Consider the following 17,820-nt stretch of genomic DNA (forward strand, 5'->3'; position numbering starts at 1 on the left):
ATGGCATGGCAACACACTCCAGTATTCTTGCCTGGAGAATCCCATGGACTGAGGAGCTTGGCTGGCTACCGTCCATGGGGTCATAAAGAGTCAGACACGACTGAAGTGACTTAGCATGCACTGTCTATCTATTATCTGTCTGCTTTTCACCTTTCTCCCAGGTTTAAGACCCACAGTTCACCTGCTGTTGGACATTTCTACTTGTATATCCACTTATAGCCTAAACTCTGCCATTTGCTCTTCAGGGCTGGTCCATCATTGATCCATCATTGAAGTTGACTGTCTCCATCTCTAGATAAACCACTTTAGATGAAGTCTTGTCTATCGTAATGACCCTCTCCCATGGTTACATGAAGAAATTTTCCATGGGATCCTCCACTGACATGTTGCACACCAGTTCCTGCTCAACAAGTTTCGGTGGCTCCTCATTATTTCTAGGTTAAAATTAAAATACCTTAGTTTCTTGTCAAGGAACTTCACAACCTGCCCAAAGATCTCTCTCTTACTACTCTATAAGACCCTCTGCTCTAGCCAGGCTTGTACTCATGTACTCGGGACAGACTACTGTTTGTCTCCATTTCCCCTAGTGACCTTCACCGAACACCCTGCTAAGTTCTGAGCCCTAGATAAGGTTTCATCTGTTTCTTCACCTGTTTACCAGACAGAGGAATGTGCCCTTCCTCCTCCAAGCTGAGCTTGATCTTGTGCTCAGTCACTCAGTCATGGCCACCTCTTTTCGATCTCATGTACTATAGCCCTCCAGGCTCCTCTGTCCATAGAATTTTCCAGGCAAGAATACTGGAGTGGGTTGCCATTTATCTTAATCAGTCTTTAAGGCCCATTTCAACCCCTTCTTTCTCCAAATCACCTGCTTTGACAACCCCAGTCATATTTCTTTCCACCCTCCTAATTTGAGCTAATCATCTATGATTTTGTATTGATTTAATTTTATTTTTTATTGAAGTATAGTTGATTTATAATGCTGTGTTGATTTCTGCTGTATAGCAAAGTGACTCAGTTATATTGTACATATATATGTATATATTATTTTTAATATTCTTTTCTATTATGGTTTATCCCAGGATATTGAATATAATCCCCTGTGCTATTCAGTATTGATATATTTTAAAATGTTGATCTCATCCCCCTAATTCCATTGTAATTGCGATGTCTGTTCCCAGGAGGGAAGAATTCTGTCCCAGCCTTTCTGTTCATGTGTGCATGTTGATTGCTTGCTGAAGGCACCCATCAACGCTGGGCTAATTGGTGGTGCAAATACTTTCAAAGTTTTGGACGTATTATTATTTTCTAAATTTATATCACTTTAACAATTAGAAAAATGTGCTTTTGAGGCACAAATTACCATATTAAATTTCAATGATCAATGTTAATGTAAACATCATTTTAAACACCATGATTTAAAACAGGCATTTTGCCCCTTTTCGCTGTCTTTATTAACAATTTTTTTTCTGGAATGTTGGTAAAAAATAGATTTATCATGATCATTATTCTACTTCTTGAGTTTGAAAGGGTTGAAGAAAGGTCTTCCTATGGCTAAATCTTCCCCTTCCCCTCATGGAATAGGTTAAGTGTCATAGGAAAGATCATATGTCTCAGGAATCTAGTCATTTCTCTACCATTCACTGTGCAACCTCGGGGAAGGCACCCAGGTGCGTGCTTCAGTGTCGTCACCTATAAAGACAGACAACAATACCAGCAGGGTCTGAGATTATGTGATGTTTGAAAAAATGTTCTGAACGCTGTTCCGTTCTATCTAAATGTTAGGTCTCATCATTGTGACCGTCATTTTCTCATCTCCATCACTTTACCACCTTTGCCACCATCTGCTCTCAAACCAGGTGTCAAGATGAGAAACACCCAGGCTCCTCTTCACTAGGTGGGTGGGGGTGCCCACCCTTTCTTCCAAGTGTGCATCTCTACCTTGCTTCTGTCTTAACAAACTGTCTTTGTGCTCTCCCACTTGCTTTGCTGTGTCTCTAATAATAAACTTTGCACCTGTTTTTTTGAACCCCCCTCCCACCAAAAAAAAGATGAGAAGCACCACATGGAGCTGGGGGCTTCTTATAGGAAGCAGCAGTATGCCATTTGCCAAATGTGTATAGTTCACAGGTCATCCTTCTTTTGCATGTTGTAACTTCTGAGGAACTGAATGCCTAGATCATTTCTCTCTCTTGCTGTATTGGGAACACTTTTTGTGACTCCTGTTCCCACTGCTGCAATGGACTGTAAAATGTCTTTGGGGAATGGGCAGGAAATCTTAGTTTACATGGTGAGTAGGTGGTCCTGATATACAACATTTTATTTTTCTATGACTGCACCATGCTGTTTGCAGAATCTTAGTTCCCTGACCATGGATAGAACCTGGGGCCCTAGCAGTGAGAGTGTTGGGTCCTAACCACTGGACCACCAGGGAATTTCCCATACAGCATTTTATTGAACCTAAAACATCATCAATTATAAAATACACCATTATTTCAAAAATCATCAAGAAAGGAAAAAGTGACACCCATTTTAAAGTATGACAAATCATTGATTATATGATACACCTCTACTTTAGTGTTGTGCAAATGTGAAATATGAGTGTCTGGGAATTAGTCAGATACAGTGGGGCTGTTGCAGCAAGAGGCAGCTTGGAGTCTCTGAGCCTCAGCCCTGGTGGGTCTGCCTGCACCATCCCCTGCCACAGCCTCCATTGCAGACCTCCACTGCAAAGTTCCCCTACCTGAGTTACAACTGGCTGGCCTTCTGCTTCTCCTCCAGCAGTGGGAGGAGGAGCCTGCGGAGGCTAAGGAGTGGTGAGTGCAAAGCCCAGGATCCTGGGAAGCTTCCTGCTTAGACTTGGCAGTGCCACCTCCTCAAATCTCTTGCTGCTATTTTAAATCAGCATGGTAAGGAGTTGCCCCAGAGGCGGGCCCTCCTAGTTCTGAGGAGGCACGTTGCCGGGCTTATATGTTCTTTAAGCCAGACCCCAGCCCTGAGTAGCTCCTATTTGGTGAGGGTTCATCTTGTGGTGTGGACTGGCCAAACATCACTTATTGGGGACAAGAAGCTGTAGGCCTAGGCCCAAGAGCAAAGTAGCTTTCTTCTTTCTCCAAGAGAGAAGTCAGTGCTGGAGGTGAGAAGAAGGTTCAAAGTTATTTACAGGAAAGTCACGATCCCTGTGCTCATACGTGGGATGGGGGGTGAGCACCACTTTCTCAGATGTCACTGCCAACTGCAGATATTTCAGCACCTCTTTTCTTTCAGACGTCTTGGGTTTCAGACAGAGAGGTAACCAGACGCTTCACATTTGCTACACTAATGCCGTTTCAGGCCCTATTCCTTGACCTTACAAGTCACCTGTTCCCCTTGAGATATCGTTACCCTGTGGGCTGAGATAGCTACTATCCAGATTTACTAATAATATTGAGGAAAATGTATAGTTCAAACTTATGTCATCAGTTAGTGTGGATCCTTGGATCACTCTGGATAGCAAAGTTTACCATCCTGTTATGGCTGTAGTATGGGTTTCACTTCTTCCATTCCCATAGTGAATTAGAAGGTTCTGTGGATTATTGCCCCTGACTCCTGAAAGATTATTTAATCCCTCCACAGTCTTTTTTTTTTTTTTTATTTGGCTGTTCTGGCTCTTTGTTTCTTTGAGGGCTTTCCTCTATTCGCAGCGCATGGGCTTCTCACTGTGGTGGCTTCGCTTACTGCGCAGCACGAGCCCTAGAATGTTCAGGCTTCAGTAGTTTCGGCACGTGGGCTCAGTAGTTGGGGCTCCTGGGCTCTAGAGTACAAGCTCGGTAGTTGTGGAGCACGGGCTTAGTTTCCTTACGGTACGTGGGGTCTTCCTGGTCCAGCGATCAAACCTGTGTCTTCTGCATCCTCAGGCGGATTCTTTACCACTGAGCCACCAGGGAAGCCCTCTCCACAGTCTTTTGTCTGTAGTATAAGTCTCTGTTCTCCAAGCATTTAAAAGTAAAGGTTTTCAGTGGTTTTCTTATTTCAATAAACTCAAACTCTTTAGCATGGCACTCACAGCTGTACTAGTCAGGACTCTTAACTCAAACTAACTCAAGCAAAAAGGGACATTAGAGTCAGATAACTGAGCAGCTCATTCAGACAGAGATCTAGAGCTTCAGGCATGGGTGAATCCAGATGCTCAATCAGTGCCTTGTAGGCTCTGTCTCCCTCTGTCACCTCCTTGCTCCAGGTCTCTCATTATTGTGGCTTCCTTTTATAGACACTCTCTTTCCAGGTAACAGGGAAATGGGCTGCCCACATCCAGAAATGGAGGAGACAGGCATTTCTTTCTTCTGATATAGTTACATGAATCCTGCTGGGATCTTGTGCTCACCCCTGGGTCAGTCATTACTGCTGGCCTGACTAGCTCCTCCTGAACACTGTGCCCACCCCCATGAATGTGTGTGCCTGAACTCAGTGATGACAACCTCACCAGGACCACACGCAGTGAAGGAGAAGCAGCTGTCTAAAGGCAGCAGGGGTGGTGGACGGAAAAAAACACCAGGTGTCCTCTCTGAGGTCTTCTATGGTTTGGCCCTTCCACCTGTCAGCTCCTCCTAAGAGTTTTCTATAGGCTCTTATCTCTTATCTACTAATCACATTGGACTATCACCTGTGTGAAAACTTGCCTTTGCCCTAACACCTTGTTTTCTTTATGTTCACTGTTCCTGGAATTTTCTTCTTCCCCTGCAGTCGTCAACATTCTTCTTAATCTCCAAGCCTTAATTAAAATGCTACTTCCTTTCAAACTCTTTCCTGTACTTATGATTCTTCCACTTCACACTCAAAGGATTTGGCTGATAGTACTATCATAGAAGTTTGTTTATTCTCCCCTCTGTTTGGAGTTGCTTGTTAATGTTTCTGCCAAAGTAATGCAAAGATTAACCTAACCTTTATTATTCTTCCAGTATCATGTAGGAGATAAGCAAGAAACATTTGTTGGACAGGTAAATGTTCTCTCAAGGTTTTTTTTTTTGGAAAGGATGGTATGTATGGGGATTTACCCTGATATACACAGTCATGAGCTCTCAGAGCTTGAGTTCATGTATGTAATATCTGCTAAAAATAGACATACAAGACTTTTGTAAATTTCCAACACCATTTTGGGAATGATATTGTTAGCTTAAGTTACAAGCACCTTGTGTGTGTTATTTGATGACCTGAAGAAAAATCTGTCAAGCAAAAGAAATTGGGTGGACTGTGGGACTGAATTGCCTCCTGCCTGGGAAAAGAGCAAAAGCTGGGGGAGGTGGTTGAGCATAATGGGCAAGAATACAGCCTCCACATTTGAAGTCAGGTTTCACTGCTTCTTAGATGTGAGATCTTGGACAAGTTAACAAATGTCTCTGAGCCTCAGTTCCCTTGCAAGACAGAGAAAACAGTTTTCTCATGGTAGGACGGCCATGGAAACAAACCACAATAGATGCAAGAACCTAACATAGTACCGACTTCTAATAGGTGTACCCCATCCTCCCAGCCAGCCACCCACCCACTTTGCCATCTCTCAACACAGTCACAGAGGCTGTGACATAAATAAGGGCATGGTTTTTCTTCAGGATGGCCAGTCATATTGTGTGGGTCAATACTGGGATGCATTAAAGAATGCTTTTTCAGTTTGTAGTTCCCTGGCTAATATTGTCACTATCTAATATTCAGTTCAGTTCAGTTCAGTCACTCAGTTGTGTCCGACTCTTTCTGACCCCATGAACCGCAACACACCAGGTGTCCCTGTCCATCACCAACTCCCAGAGTTTACCCAAACTCATGTCCATTGAGTCGGTGATGCCATCCAACCATCTCATCCTGTGCCATCCCCTTCTCCTCCTGCCCCCAATCCCTCCCAGCATCAGGGTCTTTTCAAATGAGTCAGCTCTTCGCATGAGGTGGCCAAAGTATTGGAGTTTCAGCTTCAACATCAGTCCTTCCAATGAACACCCAGGACTGATCTCCTTCAGAATGGACTGGTTGGATCTCCTTGCAGCCCAAGGGACTCTCAAGAGTCTTCTCCAACACCACCGTTCAAAGCATCTAGTGACACTAATATTAGACACACTATCTGATACGAGTGATGGTGCACTGAAAGACTGAGTATATGGATGGTGAGAATCCATACCTCCGTTGAGACGGCTCTGGTGTCAGGACCATCAGAAATGGATGACAGGTTTTTCTTTCCACTGCATCTAAAATGTACAGTTGGCCTGGAGAGAGGGAGGAAGGAATAGCCTCTTTTGTCCAGATGTATGGAGGGCCCCGCATACTTCTCTGGCTGAAGGATCTGTGTGTTGAGGGAAAAAGACTAAGCCATTTTCTGGGTTCATTCAGTACCTATATGTAATGACCTAATTGTAGGCACTACAGGAAAGGAAATTCAGACTGTCATCTACTGTTAGAATGATGAAAATACCTGGAACCTTCTCTGATTCTTATTCCCCCTCCTATGATACCCATTACCAGCACATATTCAAATGCTTTTCATATTTACATAGAACAGCTATGATGCTTCACCCGGATCAATGTACATCTCATCGGGGAGGAAGACACATATGGGATTCATTTTCTGAAGCCTCAAATCTAAGGATTTACCTAAGGACCCAGGGATGTCCTGAGGTAAGTTTTGGAAGTGTCTCAGGTGGTGTGATTATAGATTGGCAGGCTCATTTCTTCTTCCACTAACTGGCTACGGGTTTGCATTTCCAAATTATGACCTGCCATGTTAATCATCTGATGGAATCTTTAAGTAGGCAGAGAAAGGTAACAGGGCTTTCCCAGTGACCAGATGGCCATGAGCACACCAATGCCCGGTGGAGCCATCGTGGACAATGGGAGAGATGCCCTAAGGAACTGACATGTCCCTGAATCATAGAATATGGGGGTGGAGTCCAGGTGGAGGCTCTTTAAAGATTACTATGCAGACCTAGTCATTTTACCCAGAGTCCCCAAAAGAAGCAATACTGTCTGTTCAGTGCTTCCTAAACACTTCGTTTTTTTCTTCACCTTAAGATTTATCACATTGCATTGTGATTATGTACATTATCTGTCTCCCTTTATCACTTCAGACAGGAAACTCAAACTACTTTAAGCAAAAAAGACTTTATTGGCTCAGTAAATCCCACCTGGGATTCCCAGGTGGTGCTCGTGGTAAAGAACCTGCCTGCCAATGTACTACATAAGAGATGTGTGTTTGATCCCTGGGTGGGGAAGATCCCCCTGGAGGAGGGCATGGCAACCCACTCCAGTATTCTTGTGGAGAATCTCATGGACAGAGGAGCCTGGCGGGGCTACAGTCCATAGGGTTGCAAAGAGTTGGACACGACTGAAATGACTGAGCACATTGGCTCAGTGACCAAAGAGATCCGCTGTGTTATACCAGGGATCCTACTCTATTTCAGATATTGTGAAAGCGCCACCTAAGTACTGATGCTCAGAATGCAACTGATTAACCATGTTACCGTTTTCAGATACCACAATGTACATTCATCTAGAAAAGGCAGTGCATCAGTCTAGCATGAAAGCCATTTCTGCACATTAGAAGCCTGAATTGTAAATGTCAAACTAATGTTAAGAGCACACTGGTGTTTTCTGACACCTATTCAAAAGGACATGAGTGTGACTGTTGTTGAAAAATGGCCAATTATAAAAGCATTTCAACAATGTAAAGTAGAAGAAACTCAGTTTTAATGAAATGTACATCTAAAAGAATTGAATAAAAGTTTTAATTTGCTTGATGTTCATAAACTTGTCCAATTGAAGAAGTTGGTTTTAAATTCTTGGTTGGCTCTCAGCTTGGATTTTGATTTTCCCAATGGCCTGGGTCATGGAAGAAACCAGGAGATAAATCAAAACCAAAGATGGAAGATCTTTATCAGGAATTTACAGAAAGGCCACAAGTATATTCTGTCATGGCACGACTGATATGAAATATTACTTATGTTGTGTAGTTAAGAATCAGAGAGAGACAGTGGCTTAACCACGTCGTCCTTGGTAAGAGAGACCCTTAAAAAGAAAGGAATGACATCTTTTAGCATCATGATTTTGTCTGTGGCTTATACCAGTCTCACTTAACCTTTTGGTTGAATTCCATGTTCTCTCTTCACCTGTAAAATGACTATGAAATAGATCAGATCCAATTCTTTTGGAAAAGCGGGCATTTAAAATATTCTGAACAAGTGTATTGAACAAATGAAAACCAAGATGAAGCAGATTCTTTTGATTCTTTCATCTTCACAGTCTTAGAAGAAAAAGTTCTCCTTTCCCTGGAAAGACAAAAAGGTTCCAGCAAGGAATAAGAATTGGCTGCTTTGCACTGTGAATTTGTCAATGCCATCAGAGAGAAACAAATGGGGAAGGGTAAGAAAACTGAGTTTTGGCTCTTGGAACCACATTTTAAAACAAAAATCTTCTGCCAAAACTTCTTTAATATTACTCCCTATAAAATTATAATAAAAAAGTGTGAAATGGAATGAAATACATTCATTTTCAACATACAAACAAAGCTAGACTTTTGGTTCCAATTAAAGGCATGCTTTCCCAGGACAGCAGAAGGCACTGTGCTTTGTGAGAATTTGCTTTTTTTTCTTTTTACAAATGATTAAACAGCATTTTAGTACAAAGTGCTTCAGTTTCTAAACACATAAAAAGCAATAAAGGCTACAAGTTAGAAAAAAAGATGATGGGACAGGAGTTGTTTGGTAACAAGTTCCTTCAGGCAATGGAGCACCATGATGCCCAACTTCACTTTGGAGCAAGATCAACCTTTTCTCGTTACTTAGTTCAAATGTTAATCAAATGTCAACAGATTGAAGAAAGTCATCTGTGACTGGCTTGCTTTCCTACAGCTCCCATTCATCTTTTGGGCTCTGTGGCTTCCTTAACGCAGCTGATGAATGGACATTTCAGGGGTGAGTCATTATTAAACTTAGTAACACGTTTAGCCATCTTTCTTGCTTACCTCTTCCTTTGTTCTATCCTATTTTTTTCCATTCCTTCTCCTTCTGTCTCTAAGAAAAAACAGGTGTTGAAAGTTAAAGGGCACAATTTTTTTAAAAGTAGTCTATCATATAAAAGAAACAAGACAAACCCTAAATATTTTGATTAAATTTATAGTCCATGCAATGCTCAGTTCTCTCAACTTGGGTTAATTTTACTTTTAGATTGACTTTTCTTAGCTAAGTTCCTTTTTTTAAAAAAACAGTTTTCTCCTAGATCATGGTTATTCTAGTTAAGTAATTTTGTATTATAGTCCAGAGGGTCTAGGAGAGTAAAAAAAAAAAAAAAAAAAAAAAATTAGTGTATCTGTGTATCTTTAATCCTTAGTCTAAGATACTGTTGAGGAGTGAGAGGGTAACAAGCAGGAAGGCTAGGGGGGGTCTCCAAATGGAGAAAATAGGCTGCAAGTGTTAGAAGATTTTTCTCTTCTCTATATAAATTTTGACTTCCTTGGTGGCTCAGATGGTAAAGCGTCTGCCTACAATGTGGGAGACCCAGGTTCGATCCCTGGGTCAGGAAGATCCTCTGGAGAAGAAAATGGCAACCCACTCCAGTATTCTTGCCTGGAAAATCCCACGGACGAAGGAGCCTGGTTGGCTACTGTCCATGGGGTTGCAGAGTCGGACACGACTCAGCGACTTCACTATTTATCTATCTATACAAATTTTAAAGGTTTCTCTTAAAATTCTGTGTTGCCATGATGACACCTGGTTCCACCAGAACTTAACTTTTCTCAAACCTTGAGCTAACCAATGTGTTTTTCTTATGGAAATGCTTTTCTTAGGCTATGTTAATGAACTGTGTATTTACCCTAGACTCTGTTTTTTTTCAAGTCCATTCAGCTTAAGACTCAGAATCGAGAAAGGCTCAACAAACCAGTACGTTTTACTCATATATGTTCTCCTAATCTGTGTTAATGAAACTATATCTTTACTTGGAAACCTGCCTTACTTCAAGATTCATGTCAATTGTTTTATGGCCCTGGATGACTCACCATGTGCCAATGTTACCTCGAAATGTATGTTGTGGGTGAGGGGCCTGGTGCCACTCTGAGTTTTAAGACACCTTCTTTCTCTAATTAACAGCTTGCAGATAGGTATATAACATACTGCTAAAAGCTAGCAGGGGAACACTCTTTCTGCCCTCTTCTGATGTCTATGTCCGCTTTCTCTATCTCTTTTATACTTTAATAAAACTTTATTACACAAAAGCTCTGAGCAATCAAGCCTCATCACTGGCCCTGGATTGAATTCCTCTCCTCCGGATGCCAAGAATCCCGGTGTCTTTCACAACGCAGCAACAACCTTTCAGGAGCAAGATCTCAACTTGGAAAAATTTAGCCTTATTACTATTTTGGGATCTGACAGCTGTCTCTGAACTTTTAATAGAGAAGTTCTATTCATTTTTTCAAATGAGCTTTTCCAAAATGTTTCTTTGAAGTGCTAAGAATACACTTCTCATATCTAAGTTTGTTATGTAAAGCTGATATATTGGATTTTTTCTGTCAATTATTTTTGGTTATTCTGACACTTTTGTATCCTAATTCCTTCAAAGTTATCTTTTGTATCAGGAGAGCTGGATGTGTAGCTGAGAAAGTGGTAGATAATTTTCACAATAATGGAGTTTTATATACCTTTGTATATGGGTCTATGTGATCTTTTAGAACTTTGCGACATCCCAGGCAATGTGTTGGAGCCATGCTAACCAGCTTGGCATCAGTGAAGATTATGGGTGGTCATTCAAATCCCCACTTCCTATTCACTTCTGGACAGAGACTAAAAGAAGTAACCATCAGCACAAGGTGACATGATATGCATTTATATTTCTTGTTTTAGAATTTTCCCAAGTTGGGGTGTGGGAAAGGAATTAGGTATTTTTTATGTCAAGTGCTTCTTACATAAAGATATATCAAGTGCCTCCTACATAGAAAGCCCTCATGGTTTTCATGAAAGTGAAAATGAAAGATGGATGAGTGGCATTTGTGATGGGTTTGATTGTTCTTTTATGTCTATAAAAGGAGACATAAAAGGAGTACTAATTCATAATCGGGGCAATTCCCTCCTATTGGTGAGAGTGAATTGTCTGAACTTATAGATAAAGACTTAATAGGCTTTAGATTCCAAATATTTATTCCATTGAAATTGAATTGTACCAGATTTGGTTTAAGGTTATCCCCAGTATAACTAGTCACGGGAAAATATAAGAATAAACAATTCAAAGATGGTACTAGTCAATGGATATCATATGCAAGGAAGGCAGCCTCACTGCTGTTGAGGGCCCAAAGGATCGTTTAGTTTTTGCTAGCACAATGTAAAGAAAATCAGCAAGTGCACAGTGGCTAATATAATAGATGTTGGAGCATGAGGCCAGAGAGTACTATGTAGAATCCAGGGTGGGTGCAAACAGTCAGGGATTCCTTGCAAAGGTGGTGAACAAAGACAGCTGTCTTTCCAACACAGACAATTCCATATTCAGATCTTATGCAATCGGGTGTTCGATTGAGAAATGTTTGGAAACCACTGTCTATGGTAAAGCCAAAAATGTAAGCATCTTATAATATTGGATCTGAGGTCCTTGTGAAAAATCATGAAGAGAAGTGATGGGTTTTCAGGACCTTGGATTGTGAGGTGGAGCCCCTGAATGGGAATCCACACTACCATCCAGCACCCAGGAGCTCCAGGCGTCTGCTTGCAGGAGGCTGCTCCAAGTAGTATTTTCAAGATAATTCAACCTGAACAAAATGCTCCAACATCTTTGGATCCAATAGCTGAAGTTGCTTTTGGGGGATGCCTGCTGGATGTGTATATCTCTACCTCCCCATCCAATCCCTTAGCTTGGTTTCCTCTCTTCTTCAGTAATGAAAATGTGCAGCAGCCACAATGAAGGGCATGCAAAGCAATTTGGAAATATTCACTCATTAGTGAACTGTTAGTGCTTCCCTTGGCTGCTGCTGTTCTACTGCTGCAGATGGCAAAGGGCTGGCTCCTGAACGTGTCTTCTTGAGGCTGCCAAGCAGGAAGATTATGATCAAGTTAGTCTCCTCTCTCTCTTTATCCTGTCCATTTGCTCCTCTGCAAATATGCTTGGTGCCAAAAGCCTGGCTAATTTTGAATTTCTCCAGGTATGGTCCTCATGGAGGTGGCAGATATCTGAGGTCTAGCATCTAGATGCCAGAGACCAGTGTACTAGCCATCCTAGTGGAGTTTATGATCAGGAAGTGCAGGACCCCAGTGGAGATTTCAGAATGACAGAAGAAGCGACAGAAAAGAGACATCACAGCCCTGGGAGCACGGAGACAGCTTTATGTGCATGTTCTTACGGGGTTTGGCTAAACATTTTGTACAGTTCATGTGGAACCGTGAAGTACTGTCGTCTCCTTCCTGACGTGAAGCAGAAGTATCGCAACACAATGGCCCGGCTGTGACACTTGGCAGCTGTGCTTGGTACGAAGTGCTGTTCTGTTGTTACTCTTTGGAAGTAGCTCCCTGTGATGTGAAAAGGCTCCCAGGGAAACAGCAGCCATCCCAAGCCGCAGAAAAGCCATCAGGCATCTTTGCAGGTCGCCACTGAGGCTCTGATTCACTTCCTGCTCTCATGCAGAATCGGGAGAGGGGAGAGCAGGGAGAGAGTCAGAGGGAGGAGGGAGATTTTTTCCCAGTCAAGCCACAAAGCTCGGGGACCCCTCTTTCATAGTCTTGGGTCTTCAGAGTGATCAACTGTGGCCAGGAGTCTTTGGGGCCAGTCCAAGTCAGCCTATGAGTCTGGCCTTGGGGGAAAGCAACGAATGAGGCAGAAAAACAGACAAGTGGGAAGTGGTTGCTTGGTGCTGAGTTTGGCTTCGAGTTTAGAGCTCCACTGAAGCTTTCAGTCTCCAAGCAGAACTCACGGGGGAATGAAACCCACAGGAACCCAAACAAGGTTAAAGCTTGGCAGGAAACCACTGGGGAGGCCACATGGCTTTTCACACAGCTCGGCCTGAGGTCTTTCAGGGGCTTGAGCCACCTTTCACCAGTTTCTTTGGACTCATTTGAACCAGAGTCATTGAATGTATTCAGTCAGGACTTCAGTCTTCCCAGAAACAGAACCCCGTTCTCACACCCAAGCCCATGTCCTCAGCTGGTGAATTATTATTTACCCCCATTGCCCAGCCAGGCAAGGAAATCTGGCGTTGTTTTTGTGAAGAAATTCACCCTGGGATGGAGGCAATGTGGGGGTTGGAAAAGGAAAATATGAGCTTTGGAGCTGAGACTCTCAGGCTCTGTTGGGTGAGCCCCTACCCAAACCCCCCTTTCTCTATAATAGACACAGAAAAACGGAGGTGATGTCGTCATAGCAGCTGCTGATGGCCTGACAGACAGTTTCCGCAGCGCTACATGAGGCCCTTTGGTGTCCCTGTCAGGAGATTGGCAGCTGAATGACACCAATGAGGCCAGGCCCATATTCCCTCTGGGAATGCAGCCCTAATTGATAGACAGAGGCAAAGAGAAGGATTGTTTTTGAACCTGAAAAGAATCCCCTTTTTCTCTCCCTAAAGCTCATGCCCCTACTCTCCTCAGCTCTATTTTCCCCCTCTCCCCCGACACTTTTTTTTTAAAGGTGTTTTGTTCCAGAGCAGTTACAGAGCTTAATGGAACTGAATGACTTTTACCCTTCACAATCTGTCACTCAAAAGCCCGACTCCAGGACGGTTAAATAAAGTCCTTTCACAGGCAGACAGGAGAGGAATGTGTCAGTCAGGCAACAGACCCCGTTGTGTTTTCATCTGTCAGAGGGGTGACGGGGAGACCGGTGGGCCCCAGGCGGGGCGAATTCCCAGCAGCCGCTAAGAGGCCTCAACAAACCCAGGTGTGGAGCCAAACTGTCACCCAATCACCAGCATTCTTGAGGTGTGGGCTCACAGCCCCCAGGCACTCGGGTTTGCAATCAACTATGAGATGTTTGGGCAAACTTTCAGCACAGGTTTCATACTAAGCATTTTTAACATAAAACCAACCACTAAGTGCTGGGTATCCATACAAGGCATGGCTTTCAAATTAATACACAGCTTAGCTGCAAGCACCACCGACAGTAATCCTCTGGCTGAAAGGTCTTCATGTAGACTCCAATTCCAAACCAATTTTGTAGAGCCACTTGGGTTTTTTTTTCCCCCCCTAATACTTTCCCTTCATATTATATGACAATCCATTAATCTTGCCCATTAACTTAAAATTACTGGGCAATTTTTTTTTTTTGGAGGGTTCTGAACAGTTGCTTTTGTTCTCTGTTGATTCAGAGCTTCACATGGAAAATGTCCGCCATTAGACAACCTAATGATCTATTGATCTTTTATGTTTTGGTGACGTTTCCTGTAAGGGCTTAAAAAAAAAACAAGAAGGATGAGAATGGGATGAAATGAGACGGAGGGCATGGAGACGTAGATTTAAACAAGCAGGGTTTGTTCTCATTGGAGCGCTACAAAAGATAGTTTTACCTGGGCCTGAACTTCCAGGTGTCTAGGTGGGAGAGTCACCCACTGACCTGGATGGGTGGCCTGCTAATGGCCCCGGGGCTGGCAGGAGAGGAATTCTTCGGGGTCTCAACTCTGAGGGTTGTTTTGGCTCCAGGTTAAACATGGGTGTGTTATTTATTACTTACTTGCTTTCTTTCCTCTCTTTGGGAGATTTTGCATAAAATAAAGGGATTTCTGCCTCCTCCCCAGTAGTTTTTGTTGCTGTTTGTTTTTCTTTGATGGGCTGCTTTCCACCCTCCTAACACACTATTCCCAAGACAGGCAGAGATTAGCACTGATTCTGTCTTCCTCTTTTCCCCCTTTTCACCCCAAGGTCAGATTTAGATATTGGGGTATCCATTTCCTAACTGTTCCAGGGACCACTCATGACACTTAGTGTCTGTACACTGGTACTTTAGTTAATAAGAAAGTCCCCCCTCTCCTCTCCTTCCTTCTCTCTTTAGCCAAAATGTAGACAACTGTTTTCTCCTATCTGTGTCCTGGGTTGGGAAGATCTCTTGAAGGAGGAAATGGCTACCCACTCCAGTATTCTTGCCTGGAGAATCCCTTAGACAGAGGAGACGGACGGGCTACAGTCCATGGGGTCTCAGAGTCAAACATGACTGAGCAACTAACACTTTCACTTTCACTTTCAGACACTGTTTTCTCTTATCTGTGTGCTGGGCTTGTAGGGATAAGCTGGTTTTAGACAAACAGGGCTTCCCATGTGGCGCTAGTGGTAAAGAACCTGCCTGCCAATGCAGGAGATGTAAAGAGACGTGTGTTGGATCCCTGGGTCAGGAACCCTCGAGGAGGAAATGCAACCCACTTCAGTATTCTTGCCTGAGAATTTCATGGACAGAGGAGCTTGGTGGGCTACAGTTCATAGGGTTACAAAGAGTTGGACAAACTGAAGCAACTTAGCATGCGTGCATGCAGACAAACTGAACTAAAATTCAGAAGGCCTTTGGCACAGACTGATATACTCTGTCAAGCTGAAGAAGTTCAGAATATGGTTAAGATAAACTGGCACATTCTGTGTTCACAAAGCTAAACATTTTCCAAAGAAATAGATTTTCAGCATTTTGCCACAATATGGGGAGATTAGCGAGTCAAGGAGACCCAACCAGAACCAGTTAGCAGCGACCAAGCTAAACAGCTCATTCCTACTTTGGGGCAGAGAACACAGTTCTCTTATCTTCACTGATCGGGTCCCTGAGCTGCCTGAGAGCTCACTGCTCCTCTCGTTGCCAACAGGGGACTCTGGGTAAGATTTTCGGCCCTTAGAAAACTTCATGGGAACAATATTCCACTAGAATATTAATGAAGTCTTCAACTTCAATCCTAGAAATATGTGCTTGGAGGCTTCCTGAGTCCATCCTTCACTGATTATTAATGATCTGCCACACTTAGAAAAAAAGCCACTTCTCAGCTCACTTTCTGCCTGGCTTCCCTTCCCTCAGCCTAAGACAAACATCACGTCTGGGGTACTGCTGGGAACACAGGAGGCATCTACACAAGGGAAACAGTTTTTTCTTTATGCCTGAGACTGAAAACAGAGGCCATAGCTTCTGTTTTTAAAATTAACGGCTACATGAAAACTTGCAAGCAAAGGCTTACCGTTTTTGAAAATTTTTTAGGGAAGACTCCATTCCTCCAGATTCTCCATAGGTGACACTCAGAAAGTTGCTCTTCCTTAGTGGTCCAGTGATTAAGGCTATGCACTTCCAGTGAAGGGGGTTCGGGTTTAATTCCTGGTTGGAGAACAAGGATCCTGCATGCCAAAAAAAAAAAAAAAAAAAAAAAAGCAAATAAACACATACACAAGCTTCAAACCAAAAATGAACCAAATCCTACTTGTTGCTCCAGTAGTCCCCAAATTCCTTCTATTAAAGCACAATTAGGAGCAAACAGTTTTTATCTTTCCTGCACATTTTCTAGTTGGTGGGTGATGAGAGGGAGATAGCAGCTTGTTGATAAGTCCTGCTCCTGTCACCCAGTGCTGACACCTCAGAGTTGGTTTGCTTGTGCCCACATCTAACCAAAACCTCATGTCCACTCAGTTCCAATTGCAGTCAGTCCTGTGGTTTGATGGTGGGTGGATACGACATTCACATATTGGTCGTAATACATCTCTCGGCCTTCATACTTAAAATGCTGCTTGTTAAACATATATCCAGCTGGGTTTTCATTCAGACGACTGCTAAACTTTTTATCTTGGATGGATGCTATAAGCGACACAATTTCCTTCCTAGAGTTGTATATGGAAGCAACCAAAAGCCACATTTGAAAGTCTGGTTAATAATGCTAAATTCATTCTAATTTTTTTTTTTGACTGATTTAGGTTTGAAATTCCTTTGAAAAAAGTTTTACTGTTTTAACATTCGGCAACTTTAGTGCCAATTCTGCAATAAAGCACTCCTGGAGTTTCATTTGAAGATCTCAAAACAAGATTACCAAAAAGCCGGAGGAGTTGTCTGTACAGGCAGGGCTGGGGGAAACAAGGCATGAGTTTGTGAATCAGTCCATCAGTGACTCGAGGCTGGAAACAGGCTCAGAACCTTGGCAACCTTCAGGTCCAATTCCTTTGTCATCAGTTCTTATATGATTTTTAGTCAAATCAGGTCACCTTTCCCATTAGTGATTTAAAATTATAATCCCAGTAATGATAATTATTAATTATAGCATGCTGACTAGACATTATATTATTGGTATAATAAGAATAGTATATGCTAGGTGCATTTCACATACCTTCTATATACATTGTTGTTTAGTTGCTAAGTCATGTCCAACTCTTTGCGACCCATGGACTATAGCCAACCAGGCTCCTCTATTCATGGGATTTCCCAGGTGAGAATGCTGGATTGGATTACCATTTCCTTCTCCAGGAGATCTTCCCAACACAGGGAGCAAACCCACCTCTCCTGCATTGGCAGGTGGATTTTTTAACCACTGAGCCACCTGGGAAGCCTTTTCTCTGCATATGCTTGTTTAAAAAGACAAAAATCCCCTGAATGGGGTAGTGGTTATAGCAATTAAGAGTATGGCCTCTGGTGATGAACTGCCTGTTTTCAAAAGTTGGTCCTGCCACTTACTAGGTGTGATCCTTGTCTATAAAATAGGGGTAATACCCAGATAACCAAGTGGCGGGGAGGCGATAAGTCGCAGCATTGGCTCTCGCCAAACACCTCAACACCTGAGCTGCTCGGATCTGGGAAGAACACTAAATGCAGGCCCAACCGAGTCTGCGCCTCTGAGGACTACCCGAGTGCCTGAACCTGAGCGGCTTGGACCTGGGAGCTCAGCCCAGGGCCGGC

The 17,820-nt window shown here is 43.0% G+C and overlaps 2 long non-coding RNA genes across 2 annotated transcripts in view; one reads left to right on the forward strand and one right to left on the reverse strand.

Annotated features, from left to right (window-relative positions):
* The window catches only part of LOC129659329 (uncharacterized), a 98,165-nt gene extending 87,533 nt beyond the window's left edge, over positions 1-10,632 (forward strand). Inside the window, exons 3-5 of the long non-coding RNA XR_008717989.1 lie at positions 6,516-6,636; positions 8,865-8,927; positions 10,227-10,632. This is a non-coding gene — a long non-coding RNA (uncharacterized LOC129659329). The remainder of the gene's footprint in view (positions 1-6,515; positions 6,637-8,864; positions 8,928-10,226) is intronic.
* A 1,536-nt stretch (positions 10,633-12,168) lies between these two features.
* LOC129659328 (uncharacterized) overlaps positions 12,169-17,820 on the reverse strand; it is a 92,531-nt gene continuing 86,879 nt past the window's right edge. Inside the window, exons 4-5 of the long non-coding RNA XR_008717988.1 lie at positions 16,124-16,277; positions 12,169-12,601 (exon numbers count right to left, since the gene is read on the reverse strand). This is a non-coding gene — a long non-coding RNA (uncharacterized LOC129659328). The remainder of the gene's footprint in view (positions 12,602-16,123; positions 16,278-17,820) is intronic.

The sequence above is a fragment of the Bubalus kerabau genome, chromosome 8 (genome assembly GCF_029407905.1).
Source record: "Bubalus kerabau isolate K-KA32 ecotype Philippines breed swamp buffalo chromosome 8, PCC_UOA_SB_1v2, whole genome shotgun sequence".
NCBI classification, from domain to species: domain Eukaryota; kingdom Metazoa; phylum Chordata; class Mammalia; order Artiodactyla; family Bovidae; genus Bubalus; species Bubalus kerabau.